We start from the raw sequence: 17,910 nt of genomic DNA, 5'->3' as shown, positions 1-17,910 counted from the left end.
AGCGAGAACGAAACCACACTGGTGCACAGCAAGGACTTGCCAGATCWTCTTTGTCCATCTCTGTTGCCGTCCCCATACTAACCATTGTGACTATCAGCAACTCTGCTTGTCTGTCTGCTCCCTCTACTTAAGCTTCCCATCCCATGATAACAGGGAACCAGTGTCTAAAGATTTTAGAAATGGTGAGCATGAATGACGTGTCTCACCATGTCCATCCAAATGTACAATCCCCATGCAACCTCCATTTTACTTTTCTCCAGGTCCTCCTGTTTGTACAAGCAGCTTTGGCTATGCTGAACTATTATAATTCATTTCATTTCATATTCATCACCAATATAAATAAGGAAAAATCACAACTTTTTAGTATGATTTGAGGGGCAGCAAGCACTTTCCACTCTTACCAGAAATCGATGGGAACAACAAATGCCTTTGAAGTCTGACCATTTTCTCCTTGGTCCTCTGTTTGTGAAAGAGAGTTATGCAGCTGATCAGATCGTGTTTTAAATAAGCCAGACTCACAGTCCAAACCTATAACTTTAAAGGAACAGTATGCTGTTTTATATCCAACATATAAATAAATTTTACAGGAAAGAGCAAAACAACCTTTTCAAAACCTCGGGTAAGTAGATAGCTATTTTTTATGGTCATGAATTCCTTCCCTCCCTGATTTCTCTTCCACAGATTCTGGAGTCTTCTTCTGACTGCCTTCTGACTGGTCACCAGCTGTAATCTCTTCCCATGGATTCCCTAGAATAACTGGGCTGTTAGCCAGGTTAGCCCAAAGAGGGCTACAAGAGAGAAGAAGGCTGAACATGCTCCTTGCATCTCCCATTCCCTTCCAGCAGGTAACATTCCTGCAGCAGAACATCCTATTGCACTGCGTCATGGAAAAGTGGATAATTTTCCCCAATGTAGTAATCCTTCATTTGAAAATACCATTTAGTCAAAGATGAGCATTCATTCAGAGAMGAATTTAATTTTATTAATGGGATGATTTAAACTCAATAGTTTGTTGCTTTGGAATGTTTAATAATTTCCTTTCTTTTCCTTATGACTTTGTCATTTCTAAATATGTTGAATCTTATACTGGGGGATGGAGAAGTCAAACTGAAATGAAACATTTTATTTGAGCCACTTCATACCCARTCTTTCCCTCAAATATTTGTTTCATAGACATTTTCATGCTCTGATTCAGAATGAAAAAAGCCTCAAGTTAGTGCAATTTTGTATAAAATGAAAATTCTTATTTTCACCTTGTACTAATATTTTAGCTGTCTCAAATGCTGAATAAATCCTCTGAAATTCTCAGGAGCAGTAAAGTACAGAAGACAGGTTGTGGTTAAAACAGGCCTCTGTCTCTTGCTTGTCCATTCACATACTTAATCTGACTTTCCTCCCAAACACGAGAGAAAGAAGCAATCGGCATCATGCAGCGTTATTGGCATTTGATTGATGAGATGAAGGAACRATGCAGCTGTTCCCATGTTCATTTCTGGGTTTTGTGTGCTGCTGGCACAGAGAAGTGACATTTCTGAGCCAATATGTTCTGGACACAACTGATGTTTCTATTAGGTAGCTTTTCTCCTGATGGCACATGCTATAAATGATCACGATCCCAAGCTGATTCCTGTAACACCCMCTCCCAGGCAATTTTAGTGAAAGAAAAACTGTGTTGGGACAAACAATATATGTACCAGAACACTAATAAACAAAGGGCACAGTGTCACTAAGCAATGTTTGCTTATTCGCATTATGAGGAATTTGTAACAGGATCTAAATAAATGCATTAGTTGCTGATKGAACCATTAGTAGAAATAACATCACTTGAAGTCCTGTTAGCATTTTTCAGTACACAGATAATGAGACTTCAAAATGAGCTTTAAAAGTCCATTTCCATTATAAACTCACCTGCAACTGGCTGATACTATCGACAGCAGGCTTCTTCCTTTTACAAGTTTGGAACYGCAGCCAGCCCTTGGTAAGGCAGAACTGCACTCAGCAAAGACAGTGAACTGGCATGCCCAGATGTATTTCAAACATACAAACTTGTCACTGGCTTTTTCAACTCCACCAACTTTTCTTTGKCTTGAGCTCAATTGATTAAGACAACTTCAAATCACAGGATAAAGTAAACTTCAGTCATACATGGCTCAGTACCATGCTCAGAATATTTTTTTTGATATATTTTAGGTTAAAGACATGATCTAATTAAGAGAGGGCTTTTTCTTCTGTTCTGAAGAGCTTGGTTGCCTTATATCCTTACATATCAGCTAGAATTTGAGCTGGCATTTTTACTTGCAGAGAAGAGTCGTTTTTGTTTCTTGCTACCAGTCAGATCAAAGTTAATATCTGTCATTGATTATCAAGGGGTACAAGCAGATAAAAGCAATCAGCCAAGCAGTTGCTCACCAAACAGATTTATAGCTGTTTCTGCCAAGGGCTTATATGCCCTCCATGGCTGCTGAGCAGGACTAGTCAGAAAAAAAGGCAACACAGCATTGGCCAGATTGCAAATCCTCACCTGCCACTTCTTCTGCTGATCCTATGACTCTGAGAGATAAGAAAAATATGATAATCACAGGCAGTGTTATGCTGTCAGGAAGCTACGGWGTTTTGCCTTATTCCACAACACAGTCACAGCTGAAACCAAAGAGTTTCTCACCTACTCTGACACCAGGAAAAAAAAGTTCTGAACACATCTCAGAAAGTATCTCAGTATCTCTAGCTCCTGACAGAGGAATCTGAGCATGSAAATTATGCCTCCGAAGGAAACACATTGCAAAAGGAGTGAAACAAAGCAAAAAGTTATCTATATCAGACTTGGACTTTCCCTGCAATTTCCTCCATGAAACTGAAAGATAAACGGAAGCACAATGGTTTTAGTCAAATATTTTAACAAAYACAGCTTTTAGAAACACTTTCTTTGTCTCTCTTTTTTGGTGATATATTGTAGTGACAGCCAGACCGTAAAACCTGAATCCCTCCAAAAATGTTCATATTTTTAGAAAAGCTATGGACACACATCTGCCTAAAGAGCAGGGAGGTATAGCACRTTGCAACCTGCAGAGCAGCGTAGATGTATACAAGCTAATTCGTGCAAAGGCAAGAAGCAGTGCGAGCGGATGCGCTCTGAGCTCCGTGCTGCCCCAGCTCGCCTGCTCTCCAGCAGTCAGACCTCGGTCTCCCCTTGGCATCCAGTCCCCGGCACAGTGCACCTGAATGCAAGCATCACAGTGCAGTTTGGGGTATTTTTGAGTCAGCCACAACCTCCACGCTGATTCATAGAGAATTTTAATTGTTTAGACCGGCATCATATCTTCTGATCCTATTCTGGCAACAGATTATGTGTGAGCATTTGCTTTGATTCAGCCAGTCCTCATCAGATTTGTGATCTTTGCTTAACTCAGACTTCTTTTAGAGGGAAAATGATTGTCTTCCATGCTTTTGCTCTAACTCACATCTGCATTTAAATAACTTTAATGAAACTAATAATAGAGTGGCTGAGGACTGAATACGTCAGTGAATGAATATTTGAATAGGTTTCCACCAAGCTGATTGCAGTGGTCTGTCATTCAATTATCGGATTACATTTTTGCTATCCAAGATGAAGGAGCACTTGAAGCGGTGATAGCCAGACAAGATAAGGGAAAAAAAAAGATCATCATCAACTAGTATCAAAAATCACAGTTTTGTTCCGAAGTAGTTCTGACAGGGTCTGTAATGACTGGAGTTAAACTGTCATTTATTATGTTAGATATTCAGAGCGGCCATAGTTTGCAATATGATAATTCAGAGGGTGTATATAGTAATCGCAGGGCACACATTATATGTATATGTGAGTGATAAGTTTTGCATCAGAGGCAGCTTGAGTCCACACAGTCATTCAGCTCTTAGACCTGACTGAGGCTGAGATGCCAGGACCTGATCTCTGAGTACTTGCACGGCTCATGATTTCAGCTGGTACACTAAGTCCTTAGTGCCTTTGAGGTCCTTGCCACATGAGCTCCACAGCTTTTTGTGGTGAACAGRGGGATGCTGTGCTTCCAGGGACCTTTGGCTCTGGGCTCCTGTTGGTTCTGGATCCTGTTCAAGCCCATCTCTGAATTAAGGTGACACCTTGTTGCAGTGTCAGCTGTTTCAATGGCAAATATTCTTTCTTCCTTGTTTTTGCTTATTTCCTTTTAATTTGTCTGTCAGATTTGATAGGATGATAAAAAAGAAGGTAGCAAGGCTAAGACTGACACAGTTTACAGCTCAAGGTTGATGGAGATGACATGACTGATTTTGGTGATCTGAGCGCTCATTTGACTAAACTAAGACTCTCAGCACAGCATCAACACTTGACAGCCTGCGGCAGCTCTTGGATACGGCCCACATTAGCACTGGTCTGGGTTAGGCACCAGCATTAGTAAAAAAGAGAAGTAGCAGAAGAGAGATCCTGTACTTTGGGAGAGATTGGAACAAACTGGAGAAATGAGCTGACAGGAATCTCAGGAAGTTCAGCAAAAACAAAAGCAAAATCCTACCTCTAGGATGGAAAGACTCCATCCAACAGCACAGGCTGGGGGCTGACTGGCCAGAAAGTAGTCTTGCAGAAAGGATGTGACCATTCTCCTGGGGAGTAAGTTGCAAGTGCTCACTACTGTTTCACCTTCAGCAATGAAGGCCAGCTGCATACTGGCTATCTTAGCAAGACTATAACCAGCAGGGGAAGCCAACCAGGGAAGTGACTCTTTCTTTTTCTTCCACACCAGTGTGACCACATTTGGAGCAYTGGCTCTGGTTTCGGACTCCCCAATATGAGAAAGACATTGCCACACTACAGCAAGTCCAGTGGAGGGCCACYCAGACAGGCAGGGGAATGGAGCACCTGAGGGGTAGAGAGAGATGGGGAAGCTGGGTTTGTTCACGCTTTGTAAGAGATGGCTATGAAAAGATCTTGCTACTCTCTTCAATTACTTGATTGAAGAAGATACAGAAAATGGAGCCAGACTCTTCTCAGAGCACATGACAGGATGAGAGGTGACTTACACAAGCTGCGACAAGGGAAATTCTGATTTCCCCCACAACCCAGGCACTACTATTTTGTGGTCCAGGCAGAAGTAGAAGCAAATGCATCTTTCACCACTGTGACTAGGTCTAGATATATAAAGGAAATAAGGAACAACTATGTACCCATTTATTCCCTACTTGGGAAACAGGACTCAGTGATGAGAGAATGGAATATCATACTCAGCAGCAGTATAACTATCAACTGTCTAACTTTTCTTCCCTCTCATGACAATGCACTGGAAATCATGCCAATGTATTAGCAATTAAGATAGCATTAACATTGAGAAAACAAGGTTTATTGAGAAACACTCGCAGGCTTCCCAGCTGTACTGTGTAAGCCAAGTGTATAACGTGCTAGCAAAGTAAAACACAGTTTGCACAATGGAAATCAATATGTCAAGCAAAACATTCTCACTGCTTATGCAATCTCATGGGGTGCAGGTCTGTTCTTTTCTTTCTCAGATGTATGTAGGAAACTAAACAATAAAGAGGTGAGAAATGCAAGCCTAGGAAACTGTAGGAGGGCAGTAGAAAGCTATCGAAAACATCCTGACTGCATAAGGCTACTTGGGAACTAGTGTCTCAGTAAAAGCTGTGCTGCAGGCTATGCCTTTAGCCCTATAAATCAGTATTGAGAGCCAATGAGCCTATTCAGAGTACATGTCTGTGATAGAGAGCTGTTGATCTACACCAGGACTTGCGGCTGAGCTTGCACACATCTTGAGGAAAGTGGGTAGCTCTGCCCTTGGAAGACTACTGGGCACTTACAATAGTGGGCACTATGATTTCCTTCCCCTGAATGTTGTATTGGATGTAGCAACATGAACACTGGTTAATAGCCCTGTACACAGCTACTCTGATGAATTCTGTTGTGGAGGCAGAAGAGGAACAATTTTCCCTCCATATGAACTGTTCTCTTTGGCAAGCCTGACTGTTTGGAAAGGTACCAACATCATTAGCTTTTTTCCTAGGCTTTCATGCTCAATTATCAAAATGGCATGAGCCGCACTGAATAATTAATTCTGACTTTGTTTATATCATGAGAGAGGGCAGTTGCTGCCTTTGAATGGCTGTGGATAACTTTCAAAACACAGGGTCTGCACAAGGGAAGAACTGCTAAACCCATTCTGCTGCATGAAGCAGCGAGATGAGCATGGTCTTTCTGCCCATGCTCTAGTTTACAGTAATCTAAAGAAGGAGCTGTTCTGATGACTGTTACACAGAAATGCAGAAGAAAAAGGTCCCAGTAATGCCAGTATCTTTTGCTCATCCTAAGAAAAAAAACTCAATTCACTCTTCACACTTAAATTTTAGAGAAGTTTTATCAAACTTAAAAGTTCTAAGTTCTAGGTTCAATCTTAGAAGGATGGCTGCTTTCATTTGACCTTGCAGAGGCAAAAGCAGGTCAGATAGGCTTCTCTCTGGGCATCTCCTTGTGCTGATGAAAATTCAGTATTGCTACTTTGGTTATGACAAAGCAGATATTGCAGGAAGTGGGAAAAGAAAGTGAGTTTTACCAAACCAGTGGCCACATTGTTCAAGTTTTCTCTGAAATATGCCATTGGTGCTTGAAAAATTCCCTTGACAAGATCTTGTGCTCTCCTAACTCTCAGAAAACACCCCCTTCAATCTGCTTTCCCTACCCCTTCTTCTTGTGTGTCTTGCTCTTCCAACCATCACTTGCCGATGCAATACTCTTTGAACCATCTGCTATTTCACTGTCTCTCTTTAGCTCCTTCTGAAGTCTTTGATGAATCAGCAGCTCTCTAGTCACAGCACCAGGGACAATCAAGTCTTCTGCAATCTTTGTGGTCAAGCTAAACCCCTGGGAAATGGCTCTCCTCTAGGAGCTGACTGGGGAAAGAGATCATTTATGTGATTTGGGAGAGTGAATAAGTTTCTCCTGGCAATGGGAGGTCACTTTCTGGTAAAGGTGGGAAAATTTACCTCCTTGGGTGAGGGCAGGAAGAATTTGATTTCTCTCCCAGTAACTCTTCAATGCTGGGGCTTATCTGGGTAGGTTTCTCCTGAGCAGCTGGGCCCTGATGCCTCCTTTTCTGCCGTGGAGCAGCTAAAGTGGTTAGCAAATGTATCTGCCTTGCACCTCTAGAAACTCTTGTGGGGGACAGAAGAAAGAAGTTCCTCTCCAATTCTAGCAGTAAGTTAGAGAGAGCTGAAAATATGTATCAAGCCAGTCAACCACAGTAATTTGGGCTAGAGCAGCTGGATGCCCCTCTGCCACAGACAACACTTGGTACAAACCTGCTTCCTCATGTATAAAGCCAGTATATGGATTTAGGGGGCTGTCACTGCAAAGATTCTTTGGGGAGCTGCTCAAACTGAGGCAACTTCTGCTGCACAGACAGCAACAGCAAAAAAATGCGTCTTCAGCTGTTTTATGGATTCTGGTTGCAGAGTCCTTGCAATTCTTCTTTTCAATTTGTACTCAGCAATCCTTTCAAGGTAATCTTTGTAAAGGAAGGAAACTTCCTTTTTTTCTCTCTCCACAGATACTGCATCTCTCTCTATGAAGTTCCGGTGGCAGCTGTGTTTGCAAGGGGATTTCTGTGATGCATCATCCAGCTCCCCAGGACAGCATAACTGGCAAAAAAGTGCAAAATATTAAATGTGTTGTTATTCGAAGGTGAATATAATGTAGCACAGAAATATCAAGTCTGAAGGTTCACACCAAAACTGCTCATATAAGATGAGAAGGTATTTGTCAAACAATAGCAGTGCTGAAGAACACCTTAGAAAATCAAAAATGTGACTCTGGTGCAACAGCACTGGACAAGCCACGTACACTGAATGAGCATCATTATCACACGTTACTCTGGGAGGGAGTTATTTCCTCCTATTYAGTGCTGATGAAATTGCACATAATTGCATTCTGGCTCAGGCCCTGAGCACAGAATTCAGGAACAGGATACTCGGATGCTGAGAGGCTTGGGAAATTAATCATGCAAGGATCTTTCCACTCAGCTTAACATCTACAAGGCCGGATACTCATTCGGGCAACACTTTCATTGATTTAACTGGGRTGTTTTGCTTGGAGCAGGTTCTTAGCATGCAGGAGAGAGATCAGACTGGAGCTAGGGGAGACCCCAGTGGTTCATAAGGACTTTCTAATGAAGAGTGAAAGAGCTTCTGGGATTTTTTTTCAGTTAGAAATAGAAAAATGATGATAACTTCCCTCCATCAAGGAAAGTGTTGGTCAGCAATTGCTGGCTAGAAGGCCTCCAAAATCTGACTTCAAAGCTGCGGTCTTTGGTAAAAGCCCTCTTTTGGCCTGTTTGTCTGTAGTRTTATTAGTTTTGCAGCTGTAAGAGGTATCAGCCAAGATTAGTCAAGCTGTCACGCAGAGTGCAAATTCTCCCCACTGGAGAAGGTTTTTTTAGCCCACTTTACCTTTGGGAAACAGTCCAACCTTGKTTTTTTTATTTTTAGAAAGCAGATTTTGTTGAAACATTTGAGGAGAACCTCTCTGGTGTTTGGAAGCTGGGTAAATATTCTTTGTTCTCTGCAAAATATTCCCTATCCAGCTACAGGATGGTGCGATCATTATTCAGAAGACTGCTCACTGAGGGCTGAATACTTTTCCACTGATGTGGAGTGGTTGGAAGTGATTTACAGGACACAAAAGCTGCGTGCGGGGTTTCTGTATGCAGGTTTCTGCACGCATCATATGCCTGACCTCCCACAGCCTCCCACTGAGCACAGATGTGCTGAAACCTGTGAGCGCTCATTAGATATGTCACTGCTGGTTTGGAGGACTTACAAGGATGTGGGGCCAAAATAGAGCCTTCGGACACATGTAATATTGCAAGGCTTGTGAGCATGAGAAACAAAATAGCCCCAAAACAGTAACCCACCAGGCTCTGAAAGCTGAATTGTCCTTTGCCTTCCACAGTTTCACCCCTGATCCCTACCAAGTCCTCAACTATAAGAAGTCTTTCTGCTTTACTGAAATCTCAGGAAACTGAACTGTATGGAAATACCAGTGAAGTCTATATGTGGAAAACACCAACGTCTTGCACTAAGTTGAGGGTTTTCATCTTTAGGAACCTTATTTTTCTGGATAGACTCGTAAGTCACTTTTGGACAACATTCCACAAACTGCATTCWCATTGCACAGTGATACACAGAGTATATCAATGAGCCACACCAGCAGGAGAGAGTGGGATGCTAGTACTCCACCTGACAATAACTTCAAGCTGCACCTCTAATACTATGCTGTAGACAAGGGGTTCCTATACTACCTATAYCTATAATTTTGGTTATATTTTAAAAAGTTACCAATTTATTCTCAAATGTTTAAAAATGAAAATCAGTGTATGTTGGCTGGAGTGAACGAGGAAGATTTTTACCTAAACTCTTTTCCTTGAATCARCTGTGCTGATTTTCCCCATCCTGTTGGCACATTCATTCCTGAGGCATCTTGCAATGGCTGGTGAACCTCTCTAGATGCTTCAAAAATTTTCATCCAAATCCTTTTCTCTTTTCTGTCGTATATAGGTCTATGTACACTGGCCAAGAAAAAGAATGCTATCAGTTAAAATACAGATTAATTTTAATCTGAAAATACTCTGCAATGATTATAACCAGATATAACCAGTGTACCCACAGAAAACCTCTGTGTGTTCAGTGCTACATCAGTGGACAAAGCAGGTGGACACCCCCMAAACAGAGTCTGATCCTTGCCGTGCCCCATTTTGGCAAAAGACAAAAAGCTTTCTACTTTGGGCTTAGAAATGAAGGTTTCCCCATTTAGAAACTGTTGATTTGTTTATCTTTTGGATCAGAACAAGGAACATCCTCCCACTGTTTTAAAGCATCCACAAAATATTACAATAACTTTCTACTTCTCATATGTTAGTGATAGACTAAAACTGGATTGCCACATAAGGGAAATGGCAGGCTTGGCTTTACAGAGTGATTATTCTCAGTTAGATAAAGCATTTYGCCTAAACATAGCATGCAGATTCTCAGAGGGGACAAAAGGTACAAGGGATCTTTCCTTTTCCGCTTTAACACCAGTCAAACCTAATGGGGAATGAAATTCTGCAGAACCCTGTAATTTCCCTAAAAGCTCCCAGATTGAAAATGCAGCTCATACTGATGTCTTCGTGTTTTCTTTGTGTACTTGGCACAGCAGGCAGACACAGAAATGACAGGGGAGATTTGTCCCTGGTTCATTGCTTAATCATTTAAATTGATATACCAGCTACTGTATCTTACTCAAAGCTTGAGGTCATTTATACTATCATGGGTATGACAATATAATATGCTGGAATTTTCTGCAAACACAAAACACTGCATCAGACTGTAGTTGTTGCTGCAGAAGTAAGACTTTTTCACAGTCAAAAACTATTACTAGCTCTGACACCAAGAACCTTTCAGCAGTGAAAGTCATAGGCTGGTCTAGCTCAACCTTCTTTTTATCTGACTTCGTAAACAGTTTTTAATTATTATAATTAAAAGGCTGTCAGAAATGTGCTGCATAAAGACAACATTTACAATGTATATGCATCCAGTGAAGGGTATTTGAAGTGAAAGAGAAAAAATTTTCACATTTTAATAATAGCAACARAAGTTCAGATCATTTCATCTGGAGAGTTGTCTTGTAAAAATGCCATCAGAGGGACTTGGTTATAACCTCTTGAACCTTCCTACCTTCTACTCTTGTGCTTTTCCTGAAGGTCCTGTTATCTGTAAGCAACATTATCACTGCCTACTTCAGCATCAAACACAGGCTTTTTATTCTCTTCCAAATGTGTAGAAGCTACCACTTGCAGGAAGAAGCCTTTTAAAAATGAATATTTTTAATATTGCAAAACAATTTGTGAAAGAAAATAATCCCTTTCTTCTTGCTGTGTGATTATATTTAGTGATTTTAGTATTAGCTAATGGCTCGCTGGAGGCTCCTGTACTGTATTTTGCAGAGTGCTGATGGTGGCATAAAGTGCTCCCTTAAGCTGCTGTTGTTTTATCAGGAATCAGATAAAGGGACTGTACAACCATCAGGTATGTTCTAAGGCCCCCAAATTGTTCTTTTTTGTGCACTCCTTAGTGCATTTTGTTCAAAGGTGTAAGGACAAAATTTTCTCCCTGAACCAGGCCAGAGCCCATGAGCCTGAAGCAAGAGGATTTCAGAGGAAAGACGATGGGAGGCCTCCGTGCTCTTGCCCTTCTCTCTCAGTGCTCCTTCTCACATCCACTTTTGGGGTGCAAGCAGGATATTTAGTGATTGCTGATGCAAAACAGTTGAGCCAAACAGTTGAGGTTCCTACTCTTGTTAAAGTCGGTCCCTGCAGTTTTCAGGATAGAATATTGGATTGATGGAATATCTGGACTTATCCAAGTGTCTCATACAGTTTTTAATAAGAGAAGCTCAAGCAAGAAGGGATCCAGTGCATACGTGCATTTACACATATATACACATATATATGAATTACACCTATATTCTAAATACGTATGTGTACTTAGAACTACTGATCAAGTGGTGTTGATTATAATATGTCCGTTGCTAGATAATGCCCCTACTCTGTCCTTAAGCAAAAATAGGAAAAGAAAAGATGAACACAGAAAACGGCAAACGTACAGGCCTTCACCCCTCCATGTGGATCGGGAAAGGATCCCGCTTTTTTTGGTGACGTGTCTCACAAACCCCTTTACAAGAGCAGCTAATGCCTTCCTCGTCTCCTGGCATTCTCTTCCACCAAAGAAGGAACCAGYTTGGGACTGGTGGTGTTACCAGCCTGCTGCAGCGTCACCTCTGGGGTTGTTCCCAAGCAGGGCATRTGCATTTTCTTGTCCCATCTGCTTACAAGCCTTTCATGTGATTTAGCTTCTGCTGCTTATTCTGGCAGAACTATTCGGTGAGCTAGTAAAGTCATGCTAAATGTTTTTCAAGATAATCTAAATTTCATGTTCTTCAAGATAGCCTAAACTTCAGATTAAATGTTAAGTAATATCATTCAGATTTGCTTGAATTTTACAGACGTAGTAAGGTCTTGAAATCCCTCTGAGTGGTGCAAGCAAGGCCTGAAATGGTGTTATCATCATGTCAGCTATATCTTCTAAAATATTCTGTCAAATATTGCATTGTTCCTTGGGAAGCTAACTTGTTTCACTGTATGTCTTTCCACTTTGCTGGATATTTAGCCTTCACTAATTTATTTCATCCATTTCAGCCCATTAAATTTCCATAATTTTAACATGAAGTGATGTGACTTCCAAACCAGGAAAAGACAAATTCTTGTCAGATTAAAAATTAAAAAATTCTTCTTAACAAAGGATAAGATCAACTAAAAGGACCTGGCAGAAGTTTCTGCATTAATACAATAAAATTATTTTTACATTAATGTATAATTGCAGCAAGCAATATTTAAACTCTCTGACACAATGAAGGTAGGGAAGGAGAGTAAATATAAGGGAAAAAAAGTATTATAAGGTAGCCTTCACTGGTTTTAAAATTCATTTTGAAAAAATTCCTTGTAAGACAGTATTGTAGGGTTAAAAATAAAGACATCACATTAAAAAGTGTACCAAATGCTCAGAATTAATTAGTCACTTTGATAAATCAAATAAAACTAATAAATCTGCCATATAATAATTCATTGCAAATATGTTTTCTGACAGATTGAGGATGTACAAAGACAAACATCAGGTAAAATATAGCTGATAGGGGAAAAAAAAGATTTGCTGTCCTATAAATCAACAAATTGAATAAATTGTCTTTATGTTTTAATATTTGGTTTTGTAGCTCAAAAATTAAAGATGAGGGGAGATCAGTGATCCTGTTGCCAGCTACTAACATTATCCTGAACTTTGTAGGACTGGAGGCTCATACAGTTGTCCAAGTGCTTATTCAAATCCCATCTAAAAATTAAAAAATTTCACAAGTCTGCAAATCTAATCCTGAAATTTTGTAATGCCTTGCAAGAATCACAGTCATTTCYGTTTCGATTTAGCGTGGAACTGTGACTATAACTAGAGACTCTCCAGTGGTATTAGCATTTTGTCCCCGGCCCTAACCAGCACGGGCTACACAACACGCACTCACTAGAGCTTGAGACTTAGGCACTTTCTGAATAACTTCTGGGGAGTATGGGACTAAAACTGGATGCTATTTTAATTTCTTTTAATGAAATTGAGAAAGAGCTGTCCAACTCTGCTGAYCTCAGTACAGATAGTGATACTTTGCTGCAGAGCTGTCTTCCTTCACCACAAAGATCTTACATATCTCTTTTGTACTACTGGGGACAACTGCAGCAGACTGATTGATTCAAGACCAATGCCTGAAATCCTACTGGCAGTAATTGCTAAGTATACACAGGGTTCGTCTCCTGCAACTACAGCTTCCTAGAAGTTAACAGCCTAATCTGAGACAGTCATCTAGGCTTCCTCTCCAGTCAGTGGAGGAAGACAGACACCTCCATAAGGACATCAATTCCACTTATTTTATGAGAGAGCTGCTTTCTGATGCTACCTATCTTCTACTGATTACAGGGAGCTGTACCCAGATACCTGCCTTAGATAGATACCTAACCTTTAGACAACTGACATTAGATGGGATGAGCCCACTGAGTCTGCTCCATCCAGCTGCAGGTTTTGTGTCCTCTTCCCATCTCACTTAGTAACCAGAGTCCCTTCCAGCACTATTTGCCTCCTCACTCCCACAATACAAGAATTTACCCATGTTTTAAGTGGATATTAAACGTTATGACTTCTTAGCACTCAATGTCAGAAGAGCTGGAGTGGGGTTGAAGAAGAGGCACACGACTCTAATACAATTTTCCCAGGAATTTGTACTGGAAAACAATTCATGTCCAAAATGGACACTGCCCCACATCCGCTCCCATTCCCACATATACCATTCTCACTCAAACTAACAATGAATCAGTATCCACAGACTGTATAATTAAAATTGCTGCAGGTGACRTCTTGGTACTAATATAGAGAGAAAGGTAATTTTCGAGCTGCACAGCTACCAACCACCTATCTATGCAAATATGGTATTTAACTTGAGTGTGGAAGTGGATAAGGACAACTGAAATATGGGTTTCATTTAGCTCATTTGCTGTACCYGGTGTTTTTTGGTGATTCAGAAACCAACCCAGACGCAATCTGCAAACCCTCCCGAGCTCAAACTTATTTCTACTAGCTTTCAAGAGTTTTAACAAATTTGAATTACAGGACCAGAAAGACAAGCAATTTATCCTGGATTAGTAGCACTCAAGAAAGCAGCTTCAGATAGAAAAACTCACATAGGGAATAGAATATTATTTAAATTGCAGAGAACTAAAGATTCTGGTCTTAGAAAGAAAAGGCAGTAATCTTCACTGCAATACGGCAGGTCACTATGCACTGAAGAGCTGAATATTCCTGACAGTCATTAAATTGAAGTGGTGAGGGATCAGCTACTCTCTTTGTTCTGACATCAGTTGAAAAGTTAGGAAGTTGTCTGAGGTCATGAAGTTTCTTTTTTCCTCTCARTGACTTTTTTTTGTAGGCACTAGCCAAGCTCCATTTTGACCATTTTCCACCACACATTGCAACTTCCAGTGCAGCTCCTTTGTAAAGCGGATGCACTTACTGCACTGAAAGTCCTACTGACCTRAGATTTTTCAATTCCAAAACATCTTTAATGAGATTTGAGCCTATGGCTCAAGCCCGGTCCTCAGTTTTGAAATTCATCTTAATATAACTATTTCACTGCCAAAGCATAAATGGCTTGGAATATACTCAGGCATTTAAGCTTTAGGCAAGGAAATATAGAGATACACAGGAGAAATACGATGACCGAGATGTTTCTTTTCAGTCTCTGATAAGTTTCTGTACCTTRCATAGTTTCATTATAGCTTTTACTTTAAATGCTTGATCAGCTCCCCATCATGTCTCATTAAGAGTCACAGCCTGCAAACTTGCTTTTGTAATCACAAATGTGGCACATTTAGTCCTGCATCTCTAGGATGAAAATAAACTTTGTGTCCCCCCCCAGCTTTGCAGATACTCTATTTTCTAGGCTGCTGCAGAGCATTAAAGGCAGATTTGTAAATCTGTTTAGTTTCAGAAGCAGGAAATGGAGGGTTACTAGAGATTTGCAAGAGTGGTTCAGGTCTTCAGTGCTTTTGAAAATGCCAGTAAGCCTCAGTCTGTTGTTTCAAGCAAAAAAAATAGTTTTAAAAATTTGACCCTTCTAATCCAGATGCAGAGATGTTTGATTTTGAAGCAATCTCTTCATACATTCAACCTCTTCATATATGCAGAATCTAGTCTGTATAATTTATTGAGGATTTTCTTTAGTAAAAGTGTACTGATTATTAATAAATTCAGGCTGGAGATTAGCAGCATATTCAAGTCAGTAGAGCAGTCAAGTTTAGGRGGAGTGATGGCATCTAGAAAGAGTGAGTTTAATCAGCTTGTGAGAAGGATTATATGATAGGTTTCCCCAGCGGAGCCAGTTCTGATCGACAGGAAGAGCCTCCCCAGGCAAGTGTCTCTGCTTGTATTTTCTCCCTCTCCTTAGGGTACAGCTCACAGCCTGAAAAGACCCAATAATTAAAACTGGAGAAATAAAAAAGGCAGCGCACATAATTAAGCTCCTCTTCTCCCAAACCTTCCCAAATGATTACTAAATAACCTTTTAGTCTGAGCTGGACCATTTACAGCACATAAAGTACTATAGGGTGGTTAGCTGACACTGCTGGTTGATGTCCTAATGTTGTACCACTTCAGATTTTAATTGTCTCCAGAGTTCACCCATTTTTCCAACCACAGGTGGGTAGAGAGCCATGTCCCCTTAGTTCCCTTAGCTGGACTGTAGGGGCCAGGGCTGGTCCTGTCACCCTCAAAGCTGAGCTCCCGTGCTTTGCAAGCTGTCTCCCTCTGATCGCCCCAAGAGAAGAGAACCTGAATGATTTGTTCCTCATCAACAAGGAGAAAGCAAAGCAACATGAATCCTAAATAAAACCTTCTTTGTATTATTGCTTTCACCACGCAAGCCCTTTCCCAGATGAACTATACTTAAGTATTTCTTGTCAGAAAGACTTTGCCAAATTTCTCCAGGCCAGCCTGTGGTCCAAAAAAMCATGGCTTCCAAGATGGAAGTGAGAATAAGCTCACTACAAAGATAATTAAAAACCAACAGCTCCTGTGCTTCCTGTGTCCCTAGCTCGGCTTGCAGACTGCTTTGTTGGAACATGAATGCTGACAGTCTGTCAGTGAGACGACAATCTTCCAGTTAATCTGTATGTTTACAGGCTTGCTATAAAGTGCTAATGCTTTTATCCCTTCCACAGCAATGTTTCACATAAAACATAAATCATATTTCTGAGCTATTGTTTCTCCAGTCACCTTAGTACAATATATCATATGTGGGTTTTTAACTCTCTAAATCACAAGTTAACTGTGCCTCTGAAATTCTCTGCATTTAAAATACACATTATATTTTGTATTACCTCACTAACAGTTGCAAAGCTTCATGGTCAATGACTTTTGGAAGTAAATTGCAACTAATTGCTAAAAGCAGTGTTAACTCATCCCAGAGAATGTGTATTGGGAACACTCACATAATTTAGGAGGCTGAACAGTTAAAATGATATTTTACTATTTTAGTCAAAATATAATACTCCTAACTGGTAGCCATCGTTTTACAGTCTCACCTTCTCTCAAACCTCACACACAGCCTCCCACTTCTTATCTGCAATGTGCATTTCTTTGGCCTTGGTATTTAACAAAAAGTTATACACATACAAATATACGCATTCACTTCTGTGATACTATGTTTCAGAAGCATTTCGGAGTAATGTAAACACTTCTCTCCCTGAAAGAGAGAGGGGAGAGCAAGGACCTAACAGAAGTTASCCAAGTTCCTTGAAAGTACTACTGAAAATATTGCAGTGGCGAAAACTGTAGAAGAACCTATATAAAGAAGAACCTATAAAAAGAGGAAAGAAAATAGTTGGGAAATTTTTGAATCACTGGGAAAGTTATCCCCAAAGATATGGCAAGGAACATAGCTAAGTCCTGTTGCGGTTCTACAGGCTCCTCTGAGCTTGCATGATTCACCTCCAGGGTTGCACATGGTGATGATTTGCAGCCTTCCACATGCAGGTCAGTTACTGATGCCCATGGTCTCTTTCTCCATCTCTCTACATTGAAGGAGAGGCAAAAATGTTTCTTTCTTGGTGACTTTTCTTCAGGGTAGAGGTGAAAGGCTTGCTTGCTCACCACTGGCTCCACTGGTGTATGGACAAATGTCTTAGATGGTACATTTCCAGCTTCATGTACAAAGAGAGCCTCTTTTGCCATGTAGTGCATGCCACGTGGAGGAGCTAGCAAGGATTTAGTTAAAGAAAAGGCTGGCTGCACTGATTTCTTYTGCCTGAAGTAGCTTCTGCATCCAGTCTACCACAGAGGTTACATATATCTTGCAAGAGAGATGTGTCTATTTAGGTTTCTGGGCCTTATGAAAAATTTCTATGTTAACCAATTGCTATCTTTATCCAGGGCTTTCAGAGAAACGTAATTTATTACATGCCTTTTCAAGCATGCAGTCAAGGCTCTCAGAGAGAAGATATGCAAACCTACTCAATACAGTCACATTAGCAGATAAAGTGTAATGCTGTTTGTAATAAAACATTAAGGAATAACAGTGAAAYTACTAATATTTTGAAAAAGGTTAAAAATTATTAATTATATATATACTTTTTTTTATCTTGTCAGCATGGGAAGAAGGATGGTTATGAGAACAGGATAAAAGACTAGAAGTTTCTCTCTGAGTAAGGATAGCCAACAGAATAAAATGTCACCAGCTATGAGTAATTACGTATTGTAGCTTTTACTTATTCTTTT

The sequence above is a fragment of the Rhea americana genome, unplaced genomic scaffold (assembly GCF_003343005.1).
Source record: "Rhea americana isolate MKP2758 unplaced genomic scaffold, rheAme1 scaffold_32, whole genome shotgun sequence".
Lineage (NCBI taxonomy): Eukaryota > Metazoa > Chordata > Aves > Rheiformes > Rheidae > Rhea > Rhea americana.
Note: the sequence above shows the minus strand (reverse complement) of the source record.